This window comes from Camponotus vicinus, unplaced genomic scaffold (genome assembly GCF_025532165.1).
Source record: "Camponotus vicinus isolate PSW18456_S1 unplaced genomic scaffold, iyCamVici1.0 SCAF_5, whole genome shotgun sequence".
NCBI lineage: Eukaryota > Metazoa > Arthropoda > Insecta > Hymenoptera > Formicidae > Camponotus > Camponotus vicinus.
Window position 1 is genome coordinate 8276936 of NW_028141977.1, and position 12632 is coordinate 8289567.

A 12632-nucleotide genomic window follows, 5' to 3' on the forward strand; every position below is an offset into this window, starting at 1 on the left:
ATTCATTTATTTTATACGAAAGTGCAATTCAATATTTAGCAATATATATTTATACGTAGATTTAATAAAATTGAACACTAGAGCTTAATGTGCAGGATGTTTCTTTTAATCAATTATTCTTTTATCTATAAGTCTTGTTTAGAAGATAATCTTTTCTGATTTAACTTATATTAATTTAATTTAACTAAGTTCAATATTTTTTACTTGATCCTCGAATTAAAACTTTAATAAAGGCTTTAGTTTAAACGATGAATAAAATATTTATAATCTTACTTTATAAGATGTAAAATTGTGTACTAAAACTTTTCAATACTTTAATATTTTATTAAGGAAAAATCAACCATAAATTCATCAATGATTTGTAGATAAATAGGAAATATACCTGGTTAAAAAAACATCCTTACATTACTATCGATGTCGTTCGTGTCGTATTTCGATCGAAGATTGGGTCTTGTCGATGCGACATGCAAATGCATCGCCAAGTTATAATGCACGAGCCTCTCGTATGCGAATGAGGGGATTATCAAAGAGCGCAAATCGAACTTCGCGCCTAATTTATGGATTCTGCAAACCGTGCACAGTTATCGGCTTATCGAGGGAGTGGAGGGAAGCGAATAGGAGAACCAAGTGCGAAATTATTCAGGAACGACAGATCGAATTTCGTCGTGCATACATAAGCAGTAGATTGGATTTCAAGATTTCATCCGCCGCAATTATAATTTCAACAAGGCGATTTGGAAGGTATGCGCAAACTTTCTCTGATTATTTCGACATTTCCTTGTATAAAACGATATATTTCAAATCGTTACAAACCGTTCAGTTAGTTTAATTCTATTGAATGATACAATACATATCTCGAGGCACCTGTATCAATATCAATTGTATTAAAAAGTTACAATATATACGTCTATATAATTAATATTAATGTTTGATTATAATTTACTATTAAATATAGAAACGAACTCTTTAGGTATTGCTATCTTTCTCATATAATATTTAATTATTAATTATCTATATACATAATGTTTAATTATTTATTATTTATATAGGAATATGTGAACAATTTTAAAGATGTAATAAAAATGGCAAAATATTTCTAAAACTAAAAAATTATTAAATTGTTAAAAAATTATGATTATAAAGTATGTGTATGATTAATCATGTCTAATCGATGAAGATTAATTGTATGCGATAAATTAATCTCATTCTTTCCCACATTATTACGTTTCTTCTTCTAATAACGCAACTAAAAAATAATATCAGTTATCGTTATGTGCTGAAAATATAACGAACCGTGGAAAAATGATGACAAGAGAGTTCGTTTCCGGATTAATCCTGAGATTAACCTCAGCTGGGAATACCAGGCGTCGTTACGTGCCAAAGAGAAGACTACACGGGGGATTGAACGTCCGGACTAATCTTGTTCGAAATTAAGCTGCTTATCTTTCCCTGATATAGTACATGTATCCCAGCCTCTTAGTAGAGAAAGTAGTACTCTTAGCGAGAGAAATTCCGGCTCTGTCTTTACGAAGGCATAAAGGATTTGTGTATAATGCGCTCAAGAATTTACCGGCATAACTTCACGGTACCTCGGGCGCGTTGAAAAACGTCACCGTAGGGTGCCTCGCATGTATTAATTTGTCATTAATAAGATTATGTGATGCGGGGGAGACACGCGTCGCGCAAGAAACTCCGTCACGCTCTTTACTGGATTTTATTCGAGTTACAGTTAATCCATGAATTTATGCGACATCACATGTGCGCGGATGATAAGTACATTGTCCGACTTTAACTAAACTGATTTTGACTAAATCCACAATGGTCTACATCTACATCGAGCATTTAACGAGACCCGGATTAATCCGGTTAAATGAAAATTTGAACAAATATAGAACTCGTGTAAAATAGTAGATTTTTAAATGGCGATAAATTCTATTGCAATATATAAACAATGTGTCGCAGATTTAAAAATAAAATATTTGCTATGTATATCTAATAATTTTCTAGGGCAGTTTGACGTTTTGTTATGTATAGCACATGCTGCATATTCATACACTTGATCCTTTAATCTGATATGCAATTGCCTTACTCATCTCCCTAGATTGTGCTTACGTAATTAGGGATTTTATGTTGTAACACGAATTTGTGCGGCGCGATCCAACACAGCATCCCAATTCGACATTTCATTAGGAAGCTAAAGAATCTTCTGAAGAGCTTGCCGTCACTGATCCTTGATGTGGAGTTCGTGAGGAGCTTGCGTATCGAGCTACTGGCTGCTTGTTGCGCGCGCGCGAGTCGAGAGAATTGCGTACATTGGAAAACCTTGAAAGTATATTTTTCTCCGGGGATTGTCTTTAAGGTTGCGAAAAGGAAGCTAATCTCACGTCCTTTAAGATTAATTTCACTTCTCAAGATCACGATCAGACAGAAAGATTAATGGATGCCGTATTTTGTTGAGGAAATAAATCAGACCGATTTACCAAAGTTTTATCGGAATCAGTTTCTTCAGAACAATCTACAAAATAACCAGACTCCCCTCCCCTTCGATAATAGCGATAGGATTGAACAGTTATTTTATGTAACATTATAAGGGTCTATAAATATATATTACTTCTGATAACATATCTTAATGATATTCAAAATTGTGACAGTTTGGTGACGACGTGGAAATATATCTAAACACATCCAAAATATCTCGAACTCCCTCGAATGTTAAGTTCTCTCTATTCAACCATCATACAATGCTGATGCATCGATGAAATGCAGATACACTATGAATGGTTGAATATGTGTAATCGCGCATGTCCGAAATAATTATCGGAAACAGCTAGCATGACCGTTAATAACGAACGTGGCAATAACATTGGCAGAACGGCGACGAATCGAAATTGAGTCGAAACAAATCGTTGATAGTATTTTATGTATTTCATCTTTTCCATAGATTGGATTGCATATAACTTTATCGCGATATATGTGTGCGTGAGAAAGAAAGAGAATGAGCAACGCAACGGTAACTGAATTGCGAAATGCACATCCTCGTGCGTACACGCATCACGTGTGCATACGCATACACGCGTACACGCATCACGTGTGTACGCGCGTACGAATGAGACACAGAGGTCTGGATACATCGGATTACGCCACCCCCAGAATTGTTGCGTCTATCAGACTCGGGACATCGATATACGTCCTATTCGATGTGTGCATAGGCTGTCTCAAAATCACCAATACCTATCATTACGACGGAGATACGGAGACTGAAGAAATCTATATGTGATAAGATAATAATGATAATTAAGGCAAATAATGATCTTAATCTTTAACAAAATGAGGCGGCAATTTTTGCTGTAATAAATAATTAAGAATTACAGATTCTCATACTAATAGAAACTTCAAAAGACCATAAAGATAAAACTAGTTTTACCTGCTAATTTATAGTAAAATTATTAATTTTTAATTTTAACTTGAAAAAACTTCTAGATTTATTTTCATAAATATTTTACTAATTTGCCTTATATTTTTTTCTCTTATGCAAATGTAGCATTTTTGGTAATTTGGAACGTTCTGTAGGATGTACGAATGACCCAGGGGGCGGAAGTGGATGAAATTACATGTGTCCGCCTCACTGTGCATCATTGTCGTTAAATTACACGCGATGACGGTTCCGCTGTAGAATCGCATGGATTGAAAGGATCAGCATTATTCGCTAGGATGCGAGTTGATCAAATCAGAATGGATAGCCAGGGAATATCGCGGAACTTTCGATTAATGGATTATCACCATTCTGCGAGTGACACAGAAAACCGATTCATTTTCTGCATAAATAATCTGTTCCATGAAAACTTGTTACTACAATTTTGTATTCTATGTTACTATTTTTCACATAAGTAATGTAATTTCCAAAATAAAATGTAATACAAGCTTATAACTGTTTTATATTTTATGTTTCATATTTTCAATCATTTTTTTGATTTTTAAATTAAAAAAAATATTTAAATTTATCTATGTTCTATCGGATAATTTAATTATAATTAAATTGCAAACCCACAAATCTCAGTTATTTACATTTATGCTGGATTCTAAATCCTTATTTACTTATTCCTCATTTGCTTATCTTGCTATATAAGCTTTTAGCTGACAGAACGTTAATGTATACAGAAATTTCTCGTTGTTCTAGTAATCCGCGACTATGCGTGATCCGTTACTGTCATCGTTAATAATCTGGCTTGTTGTTAATGAATGGAGAACATTTGATGGCGCATAGCCTCATTCGAGAACAATGTTAGATTCATATGAGGATATCTTTGATGATCCATATATCGCATTCTATTAAAGAATTGATTCGCCTAAGTTTTAGTGACAGAAGAACTAACCGATGATTTAATCGACACTCATCATGCGAGTACTCTTTTATTTTATGCATCTAGTTTGTCAACACGATACTATTTTGGACACTTGAGTGCATTATTGAGTACTTATATAATGACAATAAATTTTGAAGAGAAGAATAAGGTATGCACAAACGATTAATTAACAAATTTATAGAAAAAAATAATCCAAAATATAAAAAGTTTAGTTCCTATAAGAGCTTGCGATTAGCAATGTTTTGCTAAACATGCTATTTCATAAATATATGTATATAAATAAGAAGAAAAAAATTGTGATACCAACGTGCCAAAATTGACTTTAAAAAATATAGAACAACATAAAAATAATTGTAAAACATATATTAACGTATAGGCTTCCGTAATAAAATCAAGAATCTCTTTGGAGAAAGTTGACTTTAGAGACCTCAAGTTAATTATCCAAGTACGAGGATAAAAAGGGTCGTCGTCTATCGATTTTTTTCCTCAGGACTTGGTAATTCAAAGCGAAAGTCTCACAATTTCCGTCGCACCCGCGAGTCTGCTCGAGTGTGATGAAATTAAGTGGTCGAAGTGCGTTTGGATCCGACACGAACGTCATCTCCTACCATAGCTTTCTCTCCTCTCTCTCTCTTTCCTTTACGATTTCCTGCCCTTTCATCCATTCCCTGCGCCGACACCATCAGCCAGCTTTTCTCGATTCTCGACGCTTGCATTTCCAAAGACTTTGTTGAAATACTATTGCTATGCATTTCAAGCATCGCATTGTCATATAGCAGTGTATAGGTATATCTACTGCGCGTATGCTATATGCAGATAAATGGAGCGCGGTGAGTTTATGGAGAAAAAATTTGCGTTACAAAACATGCTGAAATTTTGTCAAAAATTTTACAAAAAAAATGGTCGAATATAAATAATTCAAATTTAAATCTATTCCGAGATGTAAAAGATATATAAAATTATCAAATTTATATTTCGCCGGTTGTCAGTTATCATGCGATAGAATTTTTTATATTTGTAAATTTTCCGCAATTTTTATATTCCTCATCTGAGCGAATTATTCTCTACATGTGAAAAGTGCATGATATTTTATGTGATACTGTTATTTTATATAATTGAAAAATGTGATGTGTAACATATCTTGATATTTGACATATCTTGATATGTAATGTATCTTGATTGATTTTAATCTTAAAATCAATCGTATAAAAAACCTTTTTCAGTGATTTTTTTTACACGTTAACGTTAAAACACATTGCAAAATATAAGTGATACCAGGAGATTAAATATTAACTCGAAACGTCAAAAGTTAAGTCCGACCAAACTATATATTTTCTTCAACTGTCGTGCGAGAACAAAAGCGCGCTCGAAAATTTGGTACGTGCAGTATGAATTCCTCGTTATACCGGTTATATTTTCTCGTTTTCCCTTCACATCGCTGCGACGTGCTGTATCTTCCAACATCGACCTCAACGACGACGACGGCGACAAATATGTCGAGGTTTTTCGCGAGGTACATCATCATTTCAGCGAGAGTCCAATATCCGACGTATACCGTATATTCTTTAAATTTCGTACACGGTTTTATTTACTCGAAATATCGACGCTCTTTCATCACCGATTATTCGAATCTCTGTCGTCTCTCGTTTAAACTGAATTGTTTGATTGGATAAAATAAAATAAAATTCGCGCAAGACTTTTTGCTCGCGTGATTAACGGGTATAAAATATTACGCGCCGATGCACGGTCGGGGACATATAACTGACTGTTGCTTTTCTTCGCATAAATAGTGACGGGGGGAAATGCGGCTGAAAAAACATGAATTATGACAAGTCACGCGATGAAAAGTGTTATTTACAGCCAACTCGACCGAGGTAGCTACTCCAAAATACATATAGCCACCAACTGTGAAAATGGTAGAAAAGCTTAACGTCTAAAGAACAAGTTTCATCAGGTTCTCTGTCGTGGTTATGACTTCTTGAAAAATACGAAAAAGCAACATCCTTTCATCCGAGATCTTAGATCTACAAATATACACTTTGCGACATATAATAAATATGGGATGTGTGTGATGAGACTAAAAGAAAATGGTACCGTAAATTTTTAAAAACTGACTTGGAAGAATTTATTAAACTTCCTCGGTAAGGTTTCTATTATATAGATGCTTTCTTTAATAAGATTATTTCTTATACGTTAGGAAAAATCTCTCTCTTCTAGAATTCTTTCCTTTTCTATCGACAAGAAATTTATAATTAAAATAAAAAATTGGCTCAAATAACAATTATGAAGTGATAAAATTGGCAAGTAAGAGCCAAGGCGCGGTAATTGAAGCGCAAGGAAGAGGAGAAAACTGAATATTTTAAAATATATCAATAAATAAAGAAAAGAAGAAGGTGTTTTCTCTTCTTTCTCGCGCTCCAATTACCGTGCCTTGGCTTTCACCTGTCAATTTTACCACTTTATAAGAAATTCATGTGCCAAAATTAACTAGGATCGCAGCATAGTTATATTTTAACAGTTTTAGTTAGATTCTCTAGACGATCCATCGATTATAGCGTGGGTCACTGTGTCATAGATAATACTCGCATACACGACAATGGCAGGGAATCAGCGATAATTTTGCGGGATCCATCTGTTTCTGAGGTCAGTTCGGCGAGACAAAGCAACTGCATCCATTCAAATATCTGAGAGCTCGCGCTTTCATGATTAACGCGACCTGCCTGCCCGATAAGACATCTGGCAACCCCCAAATTTCGTACGTTGCAGCGTCGTGGTTGCTCGCTCCGGGAATTCCAACGTCGTCTGTGCGAACAATGCCCTATTCGTAGGTTCCCGTTGTGTGTTTACCGAAGAAGTTTACCCGCTTGAGAAACATCGCTTGTAGCGGGACGAAAAGTTCGTTGCCGAATGGTCGTTGTATTCCTGAGCGATTAAGCTTTGCAATGCAGTATTCAATTTTCAGCTTGGCACTGAATGCTGTTTAAGTAAATTTCTCTACCGTACATTGATGTATTGTGTTAGATTAATAAATAATTATACAGAGTGTTTCTTAATAAGTGCGAAAAATTTGAGGAGATGATTTTTTGTCGAAAATTAAGAGGGTTTTTCATATAAACATATACTCCCTCCCTGTAGAGTTACACTCCTCCAAAAATGGGGATAGAAATTAGATTTTTATTTTTTGTTCAAATTTGAAACAAGTTAAAAAAATGAAATTAGCTGGATATTTTCTACTAGTAAAAAGGTTATTTATTAATATTTTTTTCTTCCCGTATTGTTATAAGGGGATGAAACTAGTAACCCCTATTCAATTTTTTATTAGAACTTTTTAATGTTTATATGAGCAACCCCTCTTAATTTTCGACAAAGAATTATCTCCTAAAATTTTTCGCACTTATTAAGAAACACCCTGTATAGAAAGCTGTCATACAGTGCGGTATCTCAGCAATATTTTAATATTCATTGATGCGATTGTTATATATTTTGGATAAATTATTGTGTATTAAATATTTCATTAAAAAATATATTATTTCAATATATTTTTAAACTAACGAAAATAATATCATATCAATTTAAACTAACGAAAATAATATTATATCAATTTTACGTCTGCATATAAAATAACAAAATATATAAGAATAAAACCCGCGCGCATGTCAATGCATCAGTTTCACTTATGTAAGAAGATATCAATTTTCGAAAGAGCATTCTTCTGCAAGTATATGTATACCGTGATTTTGAAGATTAAAGATAAATCAAAGTTTGCTCTGAGAAATTGCGTTTTCATGTCCGATTTACAGCTACGAAAAATTTCATCTCCGCCTTTTGGAATTTGACGCCCGACGTATTTCTGCTGAAAGATGGAGGAGCACGCAAAACTTCAAGAACGAGCCAGAGTATACCAGCCACTTTAGACAATTTACTTCGCGGACCGGCGGACTCCGAAAATGGGGTTCGTTTACGTCATGACGGAAGACCGAACCGCCGAAAGCTTAACTCGCGGCGATCATATATCATCCCCACCGCGGAGCATCATGAAAACCCTCCTCAAAACCGTAACTCTCGCTCTCTTTTTTGTTTTATAAAAACTTTATGGGCCGAGATATTAGATACGAGCCTCTGTATGATCGTGGGCATCCATCCTGTCCTCGCCGCGAGCTACGAGAAGTAAAACAGGCTTTACGGTAATTTCACAAAATCCGCAGGCCAATATATCGGGAGAAAGAAAATTTGTTTGCCAACATTTCTCTTGAGAATATTGAATACTTATTATTCGTCATTTTCTGTTCGTATGTTTCGCCTTTCTTCAATAGCGAGTCGCATTAAAATGAAAGATCGTGCGGTTTAAAAATTTAAGATTCTCTCATTTTTGTCAGTTTTATCGCTTAAAAAATCTTTTGTTATGATTCCAAGCGAAAAAATTGTGAAAATGTTGTCAAACCGTAGTGTAGTTCGAAAACTTTGGAAATATTTTATATTGATATTTAAATACTACATGACAGTTATCAATAAAACAATTGCAAAGCCATGAATTGTTGTCGCATAGTTTGCGATAAATTGGAACAATAAAAATTGTTACAAAATCAGACCATATTGACAAGTTTTACAGAAAGGAAAAAAAAAGTTAAGGGCTGCACATGTGGCTTAACGATTTGGAAATTTAACTACATATTTAAAATTAAAAACAATCCATATCAAAAATATTTTCCAATCATAAAATGCACAATGCAATAATTTCGCCATAAAATTAAATTTTTCTTTGTCGAAAAATCAAACCTGTTATTTAAAAAAACACGCGCAAAAATAACTAGATAATATTCAAAAATACGGATCGTATTAATCATCGACCAAAGAACTTTCATCAGATTGATATGAAGCTCTCTGCGAGTTTAACTTTTCGTCTCTGACTGAACTGTTCTGGTGAAACCAGAGCCGAATGTATTTCTCGATGAATGTCAATTTGAAAGCGACCCTCGATGGAAGCTCTCTCTCAACATTGCCTCGTCCACCTGGCCTCAGGCAAGCCAAACTTTATTCGCGGGTTTATCATTGCGACCAAATTTTTCATACTGAATCGAAACCGACAGGATTCTCGAGCAATCGGGCAAAGGCAGCGGCATTTTCGAGCTTCGGAAATAAATATTCGAGCTTTCAGGGAGAAATGTGCGCGGTTTAACATCAACGATCGCGGCGGGAGAGAATCGGATGAAACTTTAATCTGCCCGTTGATATTCGTATAAGCGTAACACACGCGTGGAAAGCGTTCAGGAAAAACGTAGACGTAGCCCGGGATTATATGATTCCTTCTTTGTTTCTTTCTGTTGCTCTTTCACCGTGAATTTCTCCGGTACTGGCATTTATTTTGCAATAGCCGCGGATAAATATTCATGACGTGCGCTTTAACCCACCGCCGCCCAGCATCTATGACACATCGCGTAATCACGTACACCGTTACAGGCGAGATATAATGGACCACTACGCGCGCGTGTTTAACCGTTTCTCTCCATTCCGGACGCGATTTATAATACGAATCGTAAATAGGCACGTCATGCGCGCCGACCGTAATTCCTTTCGCGCGCTATTTCCGCGGAAAGGTTCGCGCGCCCGTTTTTCCGCGTTTGCAATCATTAAACACCGCGAGTGGAAAAAATGACCGGCAACACAGACGAAAATCCAGGCGATAGCCAATACGGATAATGGCTGAGCGCGGTTATAGATGTATATCGACACTCGCAATCGCAACGCGTCGGTGTGGATGATGCTTGACATCTGACATTCACGCTCGATAGTGCGAATGTACGTGTTATCGATTCAATAACAACATGAACTGTCAAATTAGGGAGATTATTCGCGTTAATTGGAGATACAAATGAGCTGTTAAACGGTGCGTTATCTTCATTTTGATAAAGATGATCTTGGAAAATAAATATTAAATATGAAATATAATTACGTTATTATGATAACAGTATTTCTTTATGATATTCAAAAGAGCAAAGATACAATCTTTATGCTTTTTATTAAAATAATAATGAATATAATAAAGAAAACTCTGATATATATGCAAAAATACGATTTTTATTTTATATTCGTAATTTTTACCGCAACTTCTTGTTTATGCTTTATAAATATTATCATATAAATATAATTTATATTTTGTTCTTTCATTTTCTTCTCAGATTCAAACAAAGAAAAGTTTTAATGATTATAAATAATGAATATAAACAGGAACTCGAACATAAGGATTACCATTCTTTTATAATATTTATTAGAAAATCTGGAGAATATTTGAACTTTCTAACTAATCGCTCTCTAAAACCAAAGTACATCACAAAAGCGGTTTACTTAATCGGATCGACATCGATTGCCTCGTTTGCGGGTTACGAGGACTTTGGCGATGTTCGTCGGGTCATAACTCTTACAAGATTAAGCGCAAACCAATAGAAATCAAATATGTTATAATAAGAAAGAAAAATAAACTCGATAGTGAAGATAAAAATCATTGATTTGAACGTACCATCAAAAATAAAATCGGTTAGACATAAAAATATTAACAAAAAAAGAAATAAAAGACGATATAATAACAAATCGCGGTTTTTCCTATAGACGTCTATGGGTTTTTCTGTTCGAAAATGCATTTCTGTCCAGAAAAACCGATTGTACTTTCGAAGTTGTTCATTAGATATTAAGAAATTATTGAGTAGCGTAAAAGTATTTTCGTAAAAAATCGGAATGTGCAATGTCTGAAGAATTTAATGTATAATAAAGTACTTTAACAGACTATTTTGAACGCTATAAAACTTGCTTCTTTAAAAAATTGCTTTTTTAATTTTGTCAAAATTACAATATTTTATTGTTGTGTTGCTCGATTAATACATTCATACTTGTATTGGTAAATGCATATATATATGTGTGTGTGTGTGTGTGTGTGTGTGTGTGTGTGTGTGTGTGTGTGTGTGTGTATATTGACATGTATACAATATATTTCAAGTGTAGTGCATTTTATGTATATACAAGGTTGGCCATGGAAATGGGACAGAATTCCAACACCTGTTCCATAGTAGGTAGAAAAAAATCACACAGGTAGAAAGAGAAATTGAATAGTATAATGTCTATTTTTTTTCTATAGACTTATTTTTTTTTAATTGTAACTGTGCATCGGAAAAGTGTAAGTGCACTTTTTTTATAATAAAATCTTTTTTTGTGTAAAATAGATCCTTCTGAAATAGATTTATTTAATTTTAAATAAATTTTTTCTTTTTCTCTATGAATATTGTATGTGTAAAAGTATCAGGATAAGCTAATAAAAAAAGAAATATTTTAGGAGAGACTTAAAGTTTCTGAATAAAGCATACGTATGCTTCATTCAAGGTGATAATCCAACATTCTACTCTCTAAAAGTGAATCAGTGTATTATCACTGTAATCAGTGCTGTACTTATAACTGTTTGTAATCAGTGAGTATTTACTGTTTTTCAGTGATAATACTGATTCAGTCTAGTGAAAGTAGTATATATACTACTTTCACTGAATGAGTGAATCGGTGTATTATCATTGAAAAACAGTAAATACTCACTGATTACAAGCAGTTATAAGTACAGCACTGATTACAGTGATAATACACTGATTCACTTTTAGAGAGTACCATTACAAATTATATAAACATTTTATGATGTGTTCATGTTCTTTATTACGGTATCAAGATAATTACTATTTACATTACCGGATTTTTTTTATGGTATTATTTCAAAGATAAAATATATTCGCATTCATTTATTTCCATTGAAGAAAATTAAAAGAGAACGGAGTAAAATAAATTGTTTAAACATTAATATAATATACTACATAATAAATAATATAAATATATAATTTAACTTTGTGCTATAATAAAGAACATAAAGAAATGTATTACAAAATGTTTGTTATGTAATAATAATATGTTTAAACATCTTAAAATGTATGCCTCTTTTAGAAACTTTAAATATCTTGTGAAATTTTTCTTATTTGAACATCTTATCCTAATATTATTGTTTTATTTGTGCACAATATTCAAAAGAATCTATTTATGTAAAAAAAAATGATTCCATTAAAGAAAAAAATTGAATTTTTTCGGTGCATTGTTACACTTAGGAAAAAAATGAGTCAATCGAAAAATAGAAATAGTTATACCATCAATATATTTTTGCCTCTACTATTTCTTTCTATCTTTAGATAGAAAGAAATAGTAGAGGCAAAAATATATTGATGGTATAACTATTTCTATTTTTCGATT

At 33.5% G+C, this 12632-nt stretch overlaps 1 protein-coding gene and 1 long non-coding RNA gene across 4 annotated transcripts in view; one reads left to right on the forward strand and one right to left on the reverse strand.

Annotated features, from left to right (window-relative positions):
• Window positions 1–12632, forward strand: part of Kair1d (Kainate-type ionotropic glutamate receptor subunit 1D) — a 396680-nt gene that overhangs the window by 202970 nt on the left and 181078 nt on the right. The gene's annotated exons all lie outside the window — the stretch shown is intronic.
• The window catches only part of LOC145971467 (uncharacterized), a 107882-nt gene that overhangs the window by 72038 nt on the left and 23212 nt on the right, over window positions 1–12632 (reverse strand). The window lies entirely within an intron of this gene.